This window comes from Phalangium opilio, unplaced genomic scaffold, assembly GCF_054372755.1.
Source record: "Phalangium opilio isolate 3A_F unplaced genomic scaffold, DU_Popi_V2 ptg001662l_1, whole genome shotgun sequence".
In the NCBI taxonomy this organism is placed as follows: Eukaryota; Metazoa; Arthropoda; class Arachnida; order Opiliones; family Phalangiidae; genus Phalangium; species Phalangium opilio.
Genome location: NW_028324260.1, coordinates 57,398 through 74,093, shown reverse-complemented (window position 1 = coordinate 74,093; position 16,696 = coordinate 57,398). Strand labels below are relative to the sequence as shown.

At 43.8% G+C, this 16,696-nt stretch overlaps 2 non-coding genes across 2 annotated transcripts; both read left to right on the top strand.

Moving 5' to 3' along the window:
- Positions 1-4,256: 4,256 nt before the first annotated feature.
- On the top strand, positions 4,257-4,378 carry TRNAL-CAA (transfer RNA leucine (anticodon CAA)). The gene is made up of 2 exons: positions 4,257-4,294; positions 4,333-4,378. It is a non-coding gene; the product is annotated as a tRNA-Leu (tRNA).
- A 1,378-nt stretch (positions 4,379-5,756) lies between these two features.
- On the top strand, positions 5,757-5,878 carry TRNAL-CAA (transfer RNA leucine (anticodon CAA)). Its single transcript has 2 exons — positions 5,757-5,794; positions 5,833-5,878. It is a non-coding gene; the product is annotated as a tRNA-Leu (tRNA).
- Positions 5,879-16,696: the final 10,818 nt, after the last annotated feature.

The following is a 16,696-nucleotide window of genomic DNA, read 5'->3' as shown; positions in this document are numbered from 1 at the left end:
CGATATGTTTTAAGAAAATAACTGGGTGAGATATAATTTTAAAACGTCCAAATTACACAAAACCACGTCAGGATGGCTGAGCGGTCTAGGGCGCCAGACTCAAGGGGATTAGGTTCCTTCATTCACGATGTGAATCTGTGTATTTTGGTCCTCCTTTGAGGGCGTGGGTTCGAATCCCTCTTCTGACAAGATATGTTTTAAGAAAATAACTGGATGAGATGTAATTTTAAAACGTCCAAAGTACACAGAACCACGTCAGGATGGCCGAGCGGTCTAAGAAGCGAGACTCAAGGGGCTTAGCTTCCTTCGTTCACGATGTGAATCTGTGTATTCTGGTCCTCGTATGAGGGCATGGGTACGAATTCCACTTCTAACACGATATGTTTTATAAAAGTAACTCGAAGAGATGTAATTTTAAACGTCTAAATTTCTTAAAACCACGTCAGGATGGCCGTGCGGTCTTAGGCGCTAGACTCAAGGGGCTTAGCTTCCTTCGTTCACGATGTGAATCTGTGTATTCTAGTCCTCGTATGAGGGCGTGGGTTCGAATCCCACTTCTGACACGATATGTTTTAAGAAAATAACTGGGTGAGATATAATTTTAAAACGACCAAATTACATAAAACCACGTCTGGATGGCCGAGCGGTGTAAGGCGCGAGACTCAAGGGGCTTAGCTTCCTTCGTTCACGATGTGAATCTGTGTATTCTGGTCCTCGTATGAGGGCGTGGGTACGAATTCCACTTCTAACACGATATGTTTTATAAAAATAACTCGAAGAGATGTAATTTTAAACGTCTAAATTACTTAGAACCACGTCTGGACGGCCGAGCCGTCTTAGGCGCTAGACTCAAGGGGCTTAGTTTCCTTCGTTCACGATGTGAATCTGTGTATTCTGGTTATTGTATGAGGGCGAGTGTTCGAATCCAATTTTGACACGATATGTTTTAAGAAAATAACTGGATGAGATGTAATTTTAAAACGTCCGATTTACACAAAACCACGTCAGGATGGCCGAGCGGTCTAAGGCGCGAGACTCAAGGGGCTTAGCTTCCTTCGTTCACGATGTGAATCTGTGTATTCTGGTCCTCGTATGAGGGCGTGGGTTCGAATCCCACTTCTGAAACGATATTGTTTATGAAAATAACTGGATGAGATGTAATTTTAAAACGTCCAAATTACACAAAACCACGTCAGGATGGCCGAGCGGTCTAATGCGCCAGACTCAAGAGTCTTAGCTTCCTTCGTTCACGATCTGAATCTGTGTATTCTGGTCCTCCTTTGAGGGCGTGGGTTCGAATCCCTCTTCTGATACGATATGTTTTCAGAAAATAACTGGATGAGATATAATTTTGAAACTTCCAAATTACATAAAGCCACGTCAGGATGGCCGAGCGGTCTTAGGCGCCAGACTCAAGGGGCTTAGCTTCCTTCGCTCACGATGTGAATCTGTTTATTCTGGTCCTTGTATGAGGGCGAGGGTTCGAATCCAATTTTGACACGATATGTTTTAAGAAAATAACTGGATGAGATATAATTTTAAAACGTCCAAATTACATAAAACCACGTCTGGATGGCCGAGCGATCTACGGCGCGAGACTCAAGGGGCTTAGTTTCCTTCGTTCACGATGTAAATCTGTGTATTCTGGTCCTAGTATGAGGGCATGGATTCGAATACCACTTCTGATACGATATTGTTTATGAAAATAACTCGAAGGGATGTAATTTTAAACGTCTAAATTACTTAAAACCACGTCAGGATGGCCGAGCGGTCTTAGGCGCTAGACTCAAGGGGCTTAGCTTCCTTCGTTCACGATGTGAATCTGTGTATTCTGGTCCTCGTATGAGGGCGTGGATTCGAATCCCACTTCTGACACGATATTGTTTATGAAAATAACTGGATGAGATGTAATTTTAAAACGTCCAAAGTACACAGAACCACGTCAGGATGGCCGAGCGGTCTAAGAAGCGAGACTCAAGGGGCTTAGCTTCCTTCGTTCACGATGTGAATCTGTGTATTCTGGTCCTCGTATGAGGGCGTGGGTTCGAATTCCACTTCTAACACGATATGTTTTATAAAAGTAACTCGAAGAGATGTAATTTTAAACGTCTAAATTTCTTAAAACCACGTCAGGATGGCCGTGCGGTCTTAGGCGCTAGACTCAAGGGGCTTAGCTTCCTTCGTTCACGATGTGAATCTGTGTATTCTAGTCCTCGTATGAGGGCGTGGGTTCGAATCCCACTTCTGACACGATATGTTTTAAGAAAATAACTGGGTGAGATATAATTTTAAAACGACCAAATTACATAAAACCACGTCTGGATGGCCGAGCGGTGTAAGGCGCGAGACTCAAGGGGCTTAGCTTCCTTCGTTCACGATGTGAATCTGTGTATTCTGGTCCTCGTATGAGGGCGTGGGTTCGAATCCCACTTCTGAAACGATATTGTTTATGAAAATAACTGGATGAGATGTAATTTTAAAACGTCCAAATTACACAAAACCACGTCAGGATGGCCGAGCGGTCTAATGCGCCAGACTCAAGGGGCTTAGCTTCCTTCGTTCACGATGTGAATCTGTGTATTCTGGTCCTCGTATGAGGTCGTGGGTTCGAATCCCACTTCTGACACGATATGTTTTATAAAAATAACTCGAAGAGATGTAATTTTAAACGTCTAAATTACTTAGAACCACGTCTGGACGGCCGAGCCGTCTTAGGCGCTAGACTCAAGGGGCTTAGTTTCCTTCGTTCACGATGTGAATCTGTGTATTCTGGTTATTGTATGAGGGCGAGTGTTCGAATCCAATTTTGACACGATATGTTTTAAGAAAATAACTGGATGAGATGTAATTTTAAAACGTCCGATTTACACAAAACCACATCAGGATGGCCGAGCGGTCTAAGGCGCGAGACTCAAGGGGCTTAGCTTCCTTCGTTCACGATGTGAATCTGTGTATTCTGGTCCTCGTATGAGGGCGTGGGTTCGAATCCCACTTCTGAAACGATATTGTTTATGAAAATAACTGGATGAGATGTAATTTTAAAACGTCCAAATTACACAAAACCACGTCAGGATGGCCGAGCGGTCTAATGCGCCAGACTCAAGAGTCTTAGCTTCCTTCGTTCACGATCTGAATCTGTGTATTCTGGTCCTCCTTTGAGGGCGTGGGTTCGAATCCCTCTTCTGATACGATATGTTTTCAGAAAATAACTGGATGAGATATAATTTTGAAACTTCCAAATTACATAAAGCCACGTCAGGATGGCCGAGCGGTCTTTGGCGCCAGACTCAAGGGGCTTAGCTTCCTTCGCTCACGATGTGAATCTGTTTATTCTGGTCCTTGTATGAGGGCGAGGGTTCGAATCCAATTTTGACACGATATGTTTTAAGAAAATAACTGGATGAGATATAATTTTAAAACGTCCAAATTACATAAAACCACGTCTGGATGGCCGAGCGATCTACGGCGCGAGACTCAAGGGGCTTAGTTTCCTTCGTTCACGATGTAAATCTGTGTATTCTGGTCCTAGTATGAGGGCATGGATTCGAATACCACTTCTGATACGATATTGTTTATGAAAATAACTCGAAGGGATGTAATTTTAAACGTCTAAATTACTTAAAACCACGTCAGGATGGCCGAGCGGTCTTAGGCGCTAGACTCAAGGGGCTTAGCTTCCTTCGTTCACGATGTGAATCTGTGTATTCTGGTCCTTGTATGAGGGCGAGGGTTCGAATCCAATTTTGACACGATGTTTTAAGAAAATAACTGGATGAGATGTAATTTTAAAACGTCCGAATTACACAAAACCACGACAGGATGCCCGAGCGGTCTAAGACGCCAGACTCAAGGGGTTTAGCTTCCTTCTTTCACGATGTGAATCTGTGTGGCCGATCGGTCTTAGACGCTAGACTCAAGGGGCTTAGCTTCCTTCGTTCACGATGTGAATCATTGTTTTCTGGTCCTCGTATGAGGGCGTGGGTTCGAATCCCACTTCTGACACGATATGTTTTAAGAAAATAACTGGGTTAAATATAATTTTAAAACGTCCAAATTACACAAAACCATGTCAGGATGGCCGAGCGGTCTAGGGCGCCAGACTCAAGGGGATTAGCTTCCATCATTCACGATGTGAATCTGTGTATTTTGGTCCTCCTTTGAGGGCGTGGGTTCGAATCCCTCTTCTGACAAGATATGTTTTAAGAAAATAACTGGATGAGATGTAATTTTAAAACGTCCAAATGACACAGAACCACGTCAGGATGGCCGAGCGGTCTTAGGCGCTAGACTCAAGGGGCTTAGCTTCCTTCGTTCACGATGTGAATCTGTGTATTCTAGTCCTCGTATGAGGGCGTGGGTTCGAATCCCACTTCTGACACGATATGTTTTAAGAAAATAACTGGGTGAGATATAATTTTAAAACGACCAAATTACATAAAACCACGTCTGGATGGCCGAGCGGTGTAAGGCGCGAGACTCAAGGGGCTTAGCTTCCTTCGTTCACGATGTGAATCTGTGTATTCTGGTCCTCGTATGAGGGCGTGGGTTCAAATCCCACTTCTGAAACGATATTGTTTATGAAAATAACTCGAAGAGATGTAATTTTAAACGTCTAAATTACTTAAAACCACGTCAGGATGGCCGAGCGGTCTTAGGCGCTAGACTCAAGGGGCTTAGCTTCCTTCGTTCACGATATGAATCTGTGTATTCTGGTCCTCGTATGAGGGCGTGGGTTCGAATCAAATTTTGACACGATATGTTTTAAGAAAATAACTGGGTGAGATATAATTTTAAAACGTCCAAATTACATAAAACCACGTCAGGATGGCCGAGCGGTCTAAGGCGCGAGACTCAAGGGGCTTAGCTTCCTTCGTTCACGATATGAATCTGTGTATTCTGGTCCTCGTATGAGGGCGTGGGTTCGAATTCCACTTCTGACACGATATGTTTTATAAAAGTAACTCGAAGAGATGTAATTTTAAACGTCTAAATTACTTAAAACCACGTCAGGATGGCCGAGCGGTCTTAGGCGCTAGACTCAAGGGGCTTAGCTTCCTTCGTTCACGATGTGAATCTGTGTATTCTGGTCCTCGTATGAGGGCGTGGGTTCGAATCCCACTTCTGACACGATATTGTTTATGAAAATAACTGGATGAGGTGTAATTTTAAAACGTCCAAATTACACAAAACAACGTCAGGATGGCCGAGCGGTCTAAGGCGCGAGACTCAAGGGGCTTAGCTTCCTTCGTTCACGATATGAATCTGTGTATTCTGGTCCTCGTATGAGGGCGTGGGTTCGAATTCCACTTCTGACACGATATGTTTTATAAAAGTAACTCAAAGAGATGTAATTTTAAACGTCTAAATTACTTAAAACCACGTCAGGATGGCCGAGCGGTCTTAGGCGCTAGACTCAAGGGGCTTAGCTTCCTTCGTTCACGATGTGAATCTGTGTATTCTGGTCCTCGTATGAGGGCGTGGGTTCGAATCCCACTTCTGACACGATATGTTTTAAGAAAATAACTGGGTTAAATATAATTTTAAAACGTCCAAATTACACAAAACCATGTCAGGATGGCCGAGCGGTCTAGGGCGCCAGACTCAAGGGGATTAGCTTCCATCATTCACGATGTGAATCTGTGTATTTTGGTCCTCCTTTGAGGGCGTGGGTTCGAATCCCTCTTCTGACAAGATATGTTTTAAGAAAATAACTGGATGAGATGTAATTTTAAAACGTCCAAATTACACAGAACCACGTCAGGATGGCCGAGCGGTCTTAGGCGCTAGACTCAAGGGGCTTAGCTTCCTTCGTTCACGATGTGAATCTGTGTATTCTAGTCCTCGTATGAGGGCGTGGGTTCGAATCCCACTTCTGACACGATATGTTTTAAGAAAATAACTGGGTGAGATATAATTTTAAAACGACCAAATTACATAAAACCACGTCTGGATGGCCGAGCGGTGTAAGGCGCGAGACTCAAGGGGCTTAGCTTCCTTCGTTCACGATGTGAATCTGTGTATTCTGGTCCTCGTATGAGGGCGTGGGTTCAAATCCCACTTCTGAAACGATATTGTTTATGAAAATAACTCGAAGAGATGTAATTTTAAACGTCTAAATTACTTAAAACCACGTCAGGATGGCCGAGCGGTCTTAGGCGCTAGACTCAAGGGGCTTAGCTTCCTTCGTTCACGATATGAATCTGTGTATTCTGGTCCTCGTATGAGGGCGTGGGTTCGAATCAAATTTTGACACGATATGTTTTAAGAAAATAACTGGGTGAGATATAATTTTAAAACGTCCAAATTACATAAAACCACGTCAGGATGGCCGAGCGGTCTAAGGCGCGAGACTCAAGGGGCTTAGCTTCCTTCGTTCACGATATGAATCTGTGTATTCTGGTCCTCGTATGAGGGCGTGGGTTCGAATTCCACTTCTGACACGATATGTTTTATAAAAGTAACTCGAAGAGATGTAATTTTAAACGTCTAAATTACTTAAAACCACGTCAGGATGGCCGAGCGGTCTTAGGCGCTAGACTCAAGGGGCTTAGCTTCCTTCGTTCACGATGTGAATCTGTGTATTCTGGTCCTCGTATGAGGGCGTGGGTTCGAATCCCACTTCTGACACGATATTGTTTATGAAAATAACTGGATGAGGTGTAATTTTAAAACGTCCAAATTACACAAAACAACGTCAGGATGGCCGAGCGGTCTAAGGCGCGAGACTCAAGGGGCTTAGCTTCCTTCGTTCACGATATGAATCTGTGTATTCTGGTCCTCGTATGAGGGCGTGGGTTCGAATTCCACTTCTGACACGATATGTTTTATAAAAGTAACTCAAAGAGATGTAATTTTAAACGTCTAAATTACTTAAAACCACGTCAGGATGGCCGAGCGGTCTTAGGCGCTAGACTCAAGGGGCTTAGCTTCCTTCGTTCACGATGTGAATCTGTGTATTCTGGTCCTCGTATGAGGGCGTGGGTTCAAATCCCACTTCTGAAACGATATTGTTTATGAAAATAACTCGAAGAGATGTAATTTTAAACGTCTAAATTACTTAAAACCACGTCAGGATGGCCGAGCGGTCTTAGGCGCTAGACTCAAGGGGCTTAGCTTCCTTCGTTCACGATATGAATCTGTGTATTCTGGTCCTCGTATGAGGGCGTGGGTTCGAATCAAATTTTGACACGATATGTTTTAAGAAAATAACTGGGTGAGATATAATTTTAAAACGTCCAAATTACATAAAACCACGTCAGGATGGCCGAGCGGTCTAAGGCGCGAGACTCAAGGGGCTTAGCTTCCTTCGTTCACGATATGAATCTGTGTATTCTGGTCCTCGTATGAGGGCGTGGGTTCGAATTCCACTTCTGACACGATATGTTTTATAAAAGTAACTCGAAGAGATGTAATTTTAAACGTCTAAATTACTTAAAACCACGTCAGGATGGCCGAGCGGTCTTAGGCGCTAGACTCAAGGGGCTTAGCTTCCTTCGTTCACGATGTGAATCTGTGTATTCTGGTCCTCGTATGAGGGCGTGGGTTCGAATTTTACTTCTGACACGATATGTTTTAAGAAAATAACTGGGTGAGATATAATTTTAAAACGTCCAAATTACATAAAACCACGTCTGGATGGCCGAGCGGTCTAAGGCGCGAGACTCAAGGGGCTTAGCTTCCTTCGTTCACGATGTAAATCTGTGTATTCTGGTCCTTGTATGAGGGCGAGGGTTCGAATCCAATTTTGACACGATATGTTTTAAGAAAATAACTGGATGAGATGTAATTTTAAACCGTCCGAATTACACAAAACCACGTCAGGATGGCAGAGCGGTCTAAGGCGCCAGACTTAAGGGGCTTAGCTTCCTTCGTTCACGATGTGAATCTGTGTATTCTGGTCCTCGTATGAGGGCGTGGGTTCAAATCCCACTTCTGAAACGATATTGTTTATGAAAATAACTCGAAGAGATGTAATTTTAAACGTCTAAATTACTTAAAACCACGTCAGGATGGCCGAGCGGTCTTAGGCGCTAGACTCAAGGGGCTTAGCTTCCTTCGTTCACGATATGAATCTGTGTATTCTGGTCCTCGTATGAGGGCGTGGGTTCGAATCATATTTTGACACGATATGTTTTAAGAAAATAACTGGGTGAGATATAATTTTAAAACGTCCAAATTACATAAAACCACGTCAGGATGGCCGAGCGGTCTAAGGCGCGAGACTCAAGGGGCTTAGCTTCCTTCGTTCACGATATGAATCTGTGTATTCTGGTCCTCGTATGAGGGCGTGGGTTCGAATTCCACTTCTGACACGATATGTTTTATAAAAGTAACTCGAAGAGATGTAATTTTAAACGTCTAAATTACTTAAAACCACGTCAGGATGGCCGAGCGGTCTTAGGCGCTAGACTCAAGGGGCTTAGCTTCCTTCGTTCACGATGTGAATCTGTGTATTCTGGTCCTCGTATGAGGGCGTGGGTTCGAATCCCACTTCTGACACGATATTGTTTATGAAAATAACTGGATGAGGTGTAATTTTAAAACGTCCAAATTACACAAAACAACGTCAGGATGGCCGAGCGGTCTAAGGCGCGAGACTCAAGGGGCTTAGCTTCCTTCGTTCACGATATGAATCTGTGTATTCTGGTCCTCGTATGAGGGCGTGGGTTCGAATTCCACTTCTGACACGATATGTTTTATAAAAGTAACTCAAAGAGATGTAATTTTAAACGTCTAAATTACTTAAAACCACGTCAGGATGGCCGAGCGGTCTTAGGCGCTAGACTCAAGGGGCTTAGCTTCCTTCGTTCACGATGTGAATCTGTGTATTCTGGTCCTCGTATGAGGGCGTGGGTTCAAATCCCACTTCTGAAACGATATTGTTTATGAAAATAACTCGAAGAGATGTAATTTTAAACGTCTAAATTACTTAAAACCACGTCAGGATGGCCGAGCGGTCTTAGGCGCTAGACTCAAGGGGCTTAGCTTCCTTCGTTCACGATATGAATCTGTGTATTCTGGTCCTCGTATGAGGGCGTGGGTTCGAATCAAATTTTGACACGATATGTTTTAAGAAAATAACTGGGTGAGATATAATTTTAAAACGTCCAAATTACATAAAACCACGTCAGGATGGCCGAGCGGTCTAAGGCGCGAGACTCAAGGGGCTTAGCTTCCTTCGTTCACGATATGAATCTGTGTATTCTGGTCCTCGTATGAGGGCGTGGGTTCGAATTCCACTTCTGACACGATATGTTTTATAAAAGTAACTCGAAGAGATGTAATTTTAAACGTCTAAATTACTTAAAACCACGTCAGGATGGCCGAGCGGTCTTAGGCGCTAGACTCAAGGGGCTTAGCTTCCTTCGTTCACGATGTGAATCTGTGTATTCTGGTCCTCGTATGAGGGCGTGGGTTCGAATTTTACTTCTGACACGATATGTTTTAAGAAAATAACTGGGTGAGATATAATTTTAAAACGTCCAAATTACATAAAACCACGTCTGGATGGCCGAGCGGTCTAAGGCGCGAGACTCAAGGGGCTTAGCTTCCTTCGTTCACGATGTAAATCTGTGTATTCTGGTCCTTGTATGAGGGCGAGGGTTCGAATCCAATTTTGACACGATATGTTTTAAGAAAATAACTGGATGAGATGTAATTTTAAACCGTCCGAATTACACAAAACCACGTCAGGATGGCAGAGCGGTCTAAGGCGCCAGACTTAAGGGGATTAGCTTCCTTCGTTCACGATGTGAATCTGTGTATTCTGGTCCTCCTTTGAGGGCGTGGGTTCGAATCCCTCTTCTGACACGATATGTTTTAAGAAAATAACTGGATGAGATGTAATTTTAAAACGTCCAAATTACACAGAACCACGTCAGGATGGCCGAGCGGTCTAAGGCGCCTGACTCAAGGGGCTTAGCTTCCTTCGTTCACGATGTTAATCTGTGTATTCTGGTCCTCGTATGAGGGCGTGGGTTCGAATTCCACTTCTGACACTATATGTTTTAAGAAAATAACTGGGTGAGATATAATTTTAAAACGTCCAAATTACATAAAACCACGTCTGGATGGCCGAGCGGTCTAAGGCGCGAGACTCAAGGGGCTTAGCTTTCTTCGTTCACGAAGTAAATCTGTGTATTCTGGTCCTCGTATGAGGGCGTGGGTTCGAATCCCACTTCTGAAACGATATTGTTTATGAAAATAACTGGATGAGATGTAATTTTAAAAACGTCCAAATTACACAAAACCACGTCAGGATGGCCGAGCGGTCTAATGCGCCAGACTCAAGGGGCTTAGCTTCCTTCGTTCACGATGTGAATCTGTGTATTCTGGTCCTCCGTATGAGGGCGTGGGTTCGAATCCCACTTCTGACACGATATGTTTTATAAAAATAACTCGAAGAGATGTAATTTTAAACGTCTAAATTACTTAAAACCACGTCTGGATGGCCGAGCCGTCTTAGGCGCTAGACTCAAGAGGCTTAGTTTCCTTAATCACGATGTGAATCTGTGTATTCTGGTCCTTGTATGAGGGCGAGGGTTCGAATCCAATTTTGACACGATGTTTTAAGAAAATAACTGGATGAGATGTAATTTTAAAACGTCCGAATTACACAAAACCACGTCAGGATGCCCGAGCGGTCTAAGACGCCAGACTCAAGGGGTTTAGCTTCCTTCTTTCACGATGTGAATCTGTGTGGCCGATCGGTCTTAGACGCTAGACTCAAGGGGCTTAGCTTCCTTCGTTCACGATGTGAATCATTGTTTTCTGGTCCTCGTATGAGGGCGTGGGTTCGAATCCCACTTCTGACACGATATGTTTTAAGAAAATAACTGGGTTAAATATAATTTTAAAACGTCCAAATTACACAAAACCACGTCAGGATGGCCGAGCGGTCTAGGGCGCCAGACTCAAGGGGATTAGCTTCCATCATTCACGATGTGAATCTGTGTATTTTGGTCCTCCTTTGAGGGCGTGGGTTCGAATCCCTCTTCTGACAAGATATGTTTTAAGAAAATAACTGGATGAGATGTAATTTTAAAACGTCCAAATTACACAGAACCACGTCAGGATGGCCGAGCGGTCTTAGGCGCTAGACTCAAGGGGCTTAGCTTCCTTCGTTCACGATATGAATCTGTGTATTCTGGTCCTCGTATGAGGGCGTGGGTTCGAATCAAATTTTGACACGATATGTTTTAAGAAAATAACTGGGTGAGATATAATTTTAAAACGTCCAAATTACATAAAACCACGTCAGGATGGCCGAGCGGTCTAAGGCGCGAGACTCAAGGGGCTTAGCTTCCTTCGTTCACGATATGAATCTGTGTATTCTGGTCCTCGTATGAGGGCGTGGGTTCGAATTCCACTTCTGACACGATATGTTTTATAAAAGTAACTCGAAGAGATGTAATTTTAAACGTCTAAATTACTTAAAACCACGTCAGGATGGCCGAGCGGTCTTAGGCGCTAGACTCAAGGGGCTTAGCTTCCTTCGTTCACGATGTGAATCTGTGTATTCTGGTCCTCGTATGAGGGCGTGGGTTCGAATTTTACTTCTGACACGATATGTTTTAAGAAAATAACTGGGTGAGATATAATTTTAAAACGTCCAAATTACATAAAACCACGTCTGGATGGCCGAGCGGTCTAAGGCGCGAGACTCAAGGGGCTTAGTTTCCTTAATCACGATGTGAATCTGTGTATTCTGGTCCTCCTTTGAGGGCGTGGGTTCGAATCCCTCTTCTGACACGATATGTTTTAAGAAAATAACTGGATGAGATGTAATTTTAAAACGTCCAAATTAAACAGAACCACGTCAGGATGGCCGAGCGGTCTTAGACGCTAGACTCAAGGGGCTTAGCTTCCTTCGTTCACGATGTGAATCATTGTATTCTGGTCCTCGTATGAGGGCGTGGGTTCGAATCCCACTTCTGACACGATATGTTTTAAGAAAATAACTGGGTGAGATATAATTTTAAAACGTCCAAATTACACAAAACCACGTCAGGATGGCCGAGCGGTCTAGGGCGCCAGACTCAAGGGGATTAGCTTCCTTCATTCACGATGTGAATCTGTGTATTTTGGTCCTCCTTTGAGGGCGTGGGTTCGAATCCCTCTTCTGACAAGATATGTTTTAAGAAAATAACTGGATGAGATGTAATTATAAAACGTCCAAATTACACAGAACCACGTCAGGATGGCCGAGCGGTCTAAGAAGCGAGACTCAAGGGGCCTAGCTTCCTTCGTTCACGATGTGAATCTGTGTATTCTGGTCCTTGTATGAGGGCGAGGGTTCGAATCATATTTTGACACGATATGTTTTAAGAAAATAACTGGATGAGATGTAATTTTAAAACGTCCAAATTACACAAAAAAACGTCAGGATGGGCGAGCGGTCTAAGGCGCGAGACTCAAGGGGCTTAGCTTCCTTCGTTCACGATATGAATCTGTGTATTCTGGTCCTCGTATGAGGGCGTGGGTTCGAATTTCACTTCTGACACGATATGTTTTAAGAAAATAACTGGATGAGATGTAATTTTAAAACGTCCAAATTACACAAAACCACGTCAGGATGGCCGAGCGGTCTAAGGCGCGAGACTCAAGGGGCCTAGCTTCCTTCGTTCAAGATGTAAATCTGTGTATTCTGGTCCTCGTATGAGGGCGTGGGTTCGAATCCCACTTCTGACACGATATTGTTTATGAAAATAACTGGATGAGATGTAATTTTAAAACGTCCAAGTTACACAAAACCACGTCAGGATGGCCGAGCGGTCTAATGAGCCAGACTCAAGGGGCTTAGCTTCCTTTGTTCACGATGTGAATCTGTGTATTCTGGTCCTCGTATGAGGGCGTGGGTTCGAATCCCACTTCTGACACGATATGTTTTAAGAAAATAACTGGGTGAGATATAATTTTAAAACGTCCAAATTACATAAAATTACGTCTGGATGGCCTAGCGGTCTAAGGCGCGAGACCCAAGGGGCTTAGCTTCCTTCGTTCACGATGTAAATCTGTGTATTCTGGTCCTCGTATGAGGGCGTGGGTTCGAATCCCACTTCTGACACGATATTGTTTATGAAAATAACTGGATGAGATGTAATTTTAAACGTCTAAATTACTTAAAACCACGTCAGGATGGCCGAGCGGTCTTAGGCGCTAGACTCAAGGGGCTTAGCTTCCTTCGTTCACGATATGAATCTGTGTATTCTGGTCCTCGTATGAGGGCGTGGGTTCGAATCAAATTTTGACACGATATGTTTTAAGAAAATAACTGGGTGAGATATAATTTTAAAACGTCCAAATTACATAAAACCACGTCTGGATGGCCGAGCGGTCTAAGGCGCGAGACTCAAGGGGCTTAGCTTCCTTCGTTCACGATGTAAATCTGTGTTTCTGGTCCTCGTATGAGGGCGTGGGTTCGAATCCCACTTCTGACACGATATTGTTTATGAAAATAACTGGATGAGATGTAATTTTAAAACGTCCAAATTACACAAAACCACGTCAGGATGGCCGAGCGGTCTAATGCGCCAGACTCAAGGGGCTTAGCTTCCTTCGTTCACGATGTAAATCTGTGTAATCTGGTCCTCGTATGAGGGCGTGGGTTCGAATTTCACTTCTGACACGATATGTTTTAAGAAAATAACTGGATGAGATGTAATTTTAAAACGTCCAAATTACACAAAACCACGTCAGGATGGCCGAGCGGTCTAAGGCGCGAGACTCAAGGGGCCTAGCTTCCTTCGTTCAAGATGTAAATCTGTGTATTCTGGTCCTCGTATGAGGGCGTGGGTTCGAATCCCACTTCTGACACGATATTGTTTATGAAAATAACTGGATGAGATGTAATTTTAAAACGTCCAAGTTACACAAAACCACGTCAGGATGGCCGAGCGGTCTAATGAGCCAGACTCAAGGGGCTTAGCTTCCTTTGTTCACGATGTGAATCTGTGTATTCTGGTCCTCGTATGAGGGCGTGGGTTCGAATCCCACTTCTGACACGATATGTTTTAAGAAAATAACTGGGTGAGATATAATTTTAAAACGTCCAAATTACATAAAACCACGTCTGGATGGCCGAGCGGTCTAAGGCGCGAGACTCAAGGGGCTTAGCTTCCTTCGTTCACGATGTAAATTTGTGTTTCTGGTCCTCGTATGAGGGCGTGGGTTCGAATCCCACTTCTGACACGATATTGTTTATGAAAATAACTGGATGAGATGTAATTTTAAAACGTCCAAATTACACAAAACCACGTCAGGATGGCCGAGCGGTCTAATGCGCCAGACTCAAGGGGCTTAGCTTCCTTCGTTCACGATGTGAATCTGTGTATTCTGGTCCTCGTATGAGGGCGTGGGTTCGAATCCCACTTCCGACACGATATGTTTTAAGAAAATAACTGGGTGAGATATAACTTTAAAACGTCCAAATTACATAAAACCACGTATAGATGGCCGAGCGGTCTAAGGCGCGAGACTCAAGGGGCTTAGCTTCCTTCGTTCACGATGTAAATCTGTGTATTCTGGTCCTCGTATGAGGGCGTGGGTTCGAATCCCACTTCTGACAAGATATTGTTTATGAAAATAACTGGATGAGATGTAATTTTAAAACGTCCAAATTACACAAAACCACGTCAGGATGGCCGAGCGGTCTAAGGCGCGAGACTCAAGGGGCTTAGCTTCCTTCGTTCACGATTTGAATCTGTTTATTCTGGTCCTTGTATGAGGGCGAGGGTTCGAATCATATTTTGACACGATATGTTTTAAGAAAATAACTGGATGAGATGTAATTTTAAAACGTCCAAATTAATCAGAACCACGTCAGGATGGCCGAGCGGTCTAAGGCGCCGGACTCAAGGGGCTTAGCATACTTCGTTCACGATGTGAATCTGTGTATTCTGGTCCTCGTATGAGGGTGTGGGTTCGAATTCCACTTCTGACACGATATGTTTTAAGAAAATAACTGGATGAGATGTAATTTTAAAACGTCCAAGTTACACAAAACCACGTCAGGATGGCCGAGCGGTCTAATGAGCCAGACTCAAGGGGCTTAGCTTCCTTTGTTCACGATGTGAATCTGTGTATTCTGGTCCTCGTATGAGGGCGTGGGTTCGAATCCCACTTCTGACACGATATGTTTTAAGAAAATAACTGGGTGAGATATAATTTTAAAACGTCCAAATTACATAAAACCACGTCTGGATGGCCGAGCGGTCTAAGGCGCGAGACTCAAGGGGCTTAGCTTCCTTCGTTCACGATGTAAATTTGTGTTTCTGGTCCTCGTATGAGGGCGTGGGTTCGAATCCCACTTCTGACACGATATTGTTTATGAAAATAACTGGATGAGATGTAATTTTAAAACGTCCAAATTACACAAAACCACGTCAGGATGGCCGAGCGGTCTAATGCGCCAGACTCAAGGGGCTTAGCTTCCTTCGTTCACGATGTGAATCTGTGTATTCTGGTCCTCGTATGAGGGCGTGGGTTCGAATCCCACTTCCGACACGATATGTTTTAAGAAAATAACTGGGTGAGATATAACTTTAAAACGTCCAAATTACATAAAACCACGTATAGATGGCCGAGCGGTCTAAGGCGCGAGACTCAAGGGGCTTAGCTTCCTTCGTTCACGATGTAAATCTGTGTATTCTGGTCCTCGTATGAGGGCGTGGGTTCGAATCCCACTTCTGACAAGATATTGTTTATGAAAATAACTGGATGAGATGTAATTTTAAAACGTCCAAATTACACAAAACCACGTCAGGATGGCCGAGCGGTCTAAGGCGCGAGACTCAAGGGGCTTAGCTTCCTTCGTTCACGATTTGAATCTGTTTATTCTGGTCCTTGTATGAGGGCGAGGGTTCGAATCATATTTTGACACGATATGTTTTAAGAAAATAACTGGATGAGATGTAATTTTAAAACGTCCAAATTAATCAGAACCACGTCAGGATGGCCGAGCGGTCTAAGGCGCCGGACTCAAGGGGCTTAGCATACTTCGTTCACGATGTGAATCTGTGTATTCTGGTCCTCGTATGAGGGTGTGGGTTCGAATTCCACTTCTGACACGATATGTTTTAAGAAAATAACTGGATGAGATGTAATTTTAAAACGTCCAAATTACGCAAAACCACGTCAGGATGGCCGAGCGGTCTAAGGCGCCAGACTCAAGGGGCTTAGCATACTTCGTTCACGATGTGAATCTGTGTATTCTGGTCCTCGTATGAGGGTGTGGGTTCGAATTCCACTTCTGACACGATATGTTTTAAGAAAATAACTGGATGAGATGTAATTTTAAAACGTCCAAATTACGCAAAACCACGTCAGGATGGCCGAGCGGTCTAAGGCGCCAGACTCAAGGGGATTAGCTTCCTTCGTTCACGATGTGAATCTGTTTATTCTGGTCCTTGTATGAGGGCGAGGGTTCGAATTCAATTTTGACACGATATGTTTTAAGAAAATAACTGGATGAGATGTAATTTTAAAACGTCCAAATTACACAGAACCACGTCAGGATGGCCGAGCGGTCTAAGGCGCGAGACTCAAGGGGCTTAGCATACTTCGTTCACGATGTGAATCTGTGTATTCTGGTCCTCGTATGAGGGCGTGGGTTCGAATTCCACTTCTGACACGATATGTTTTAAGAAAATAACTGGATGAGATGTAATTTTAAAACGTCCAAATTACGCAAAACCAC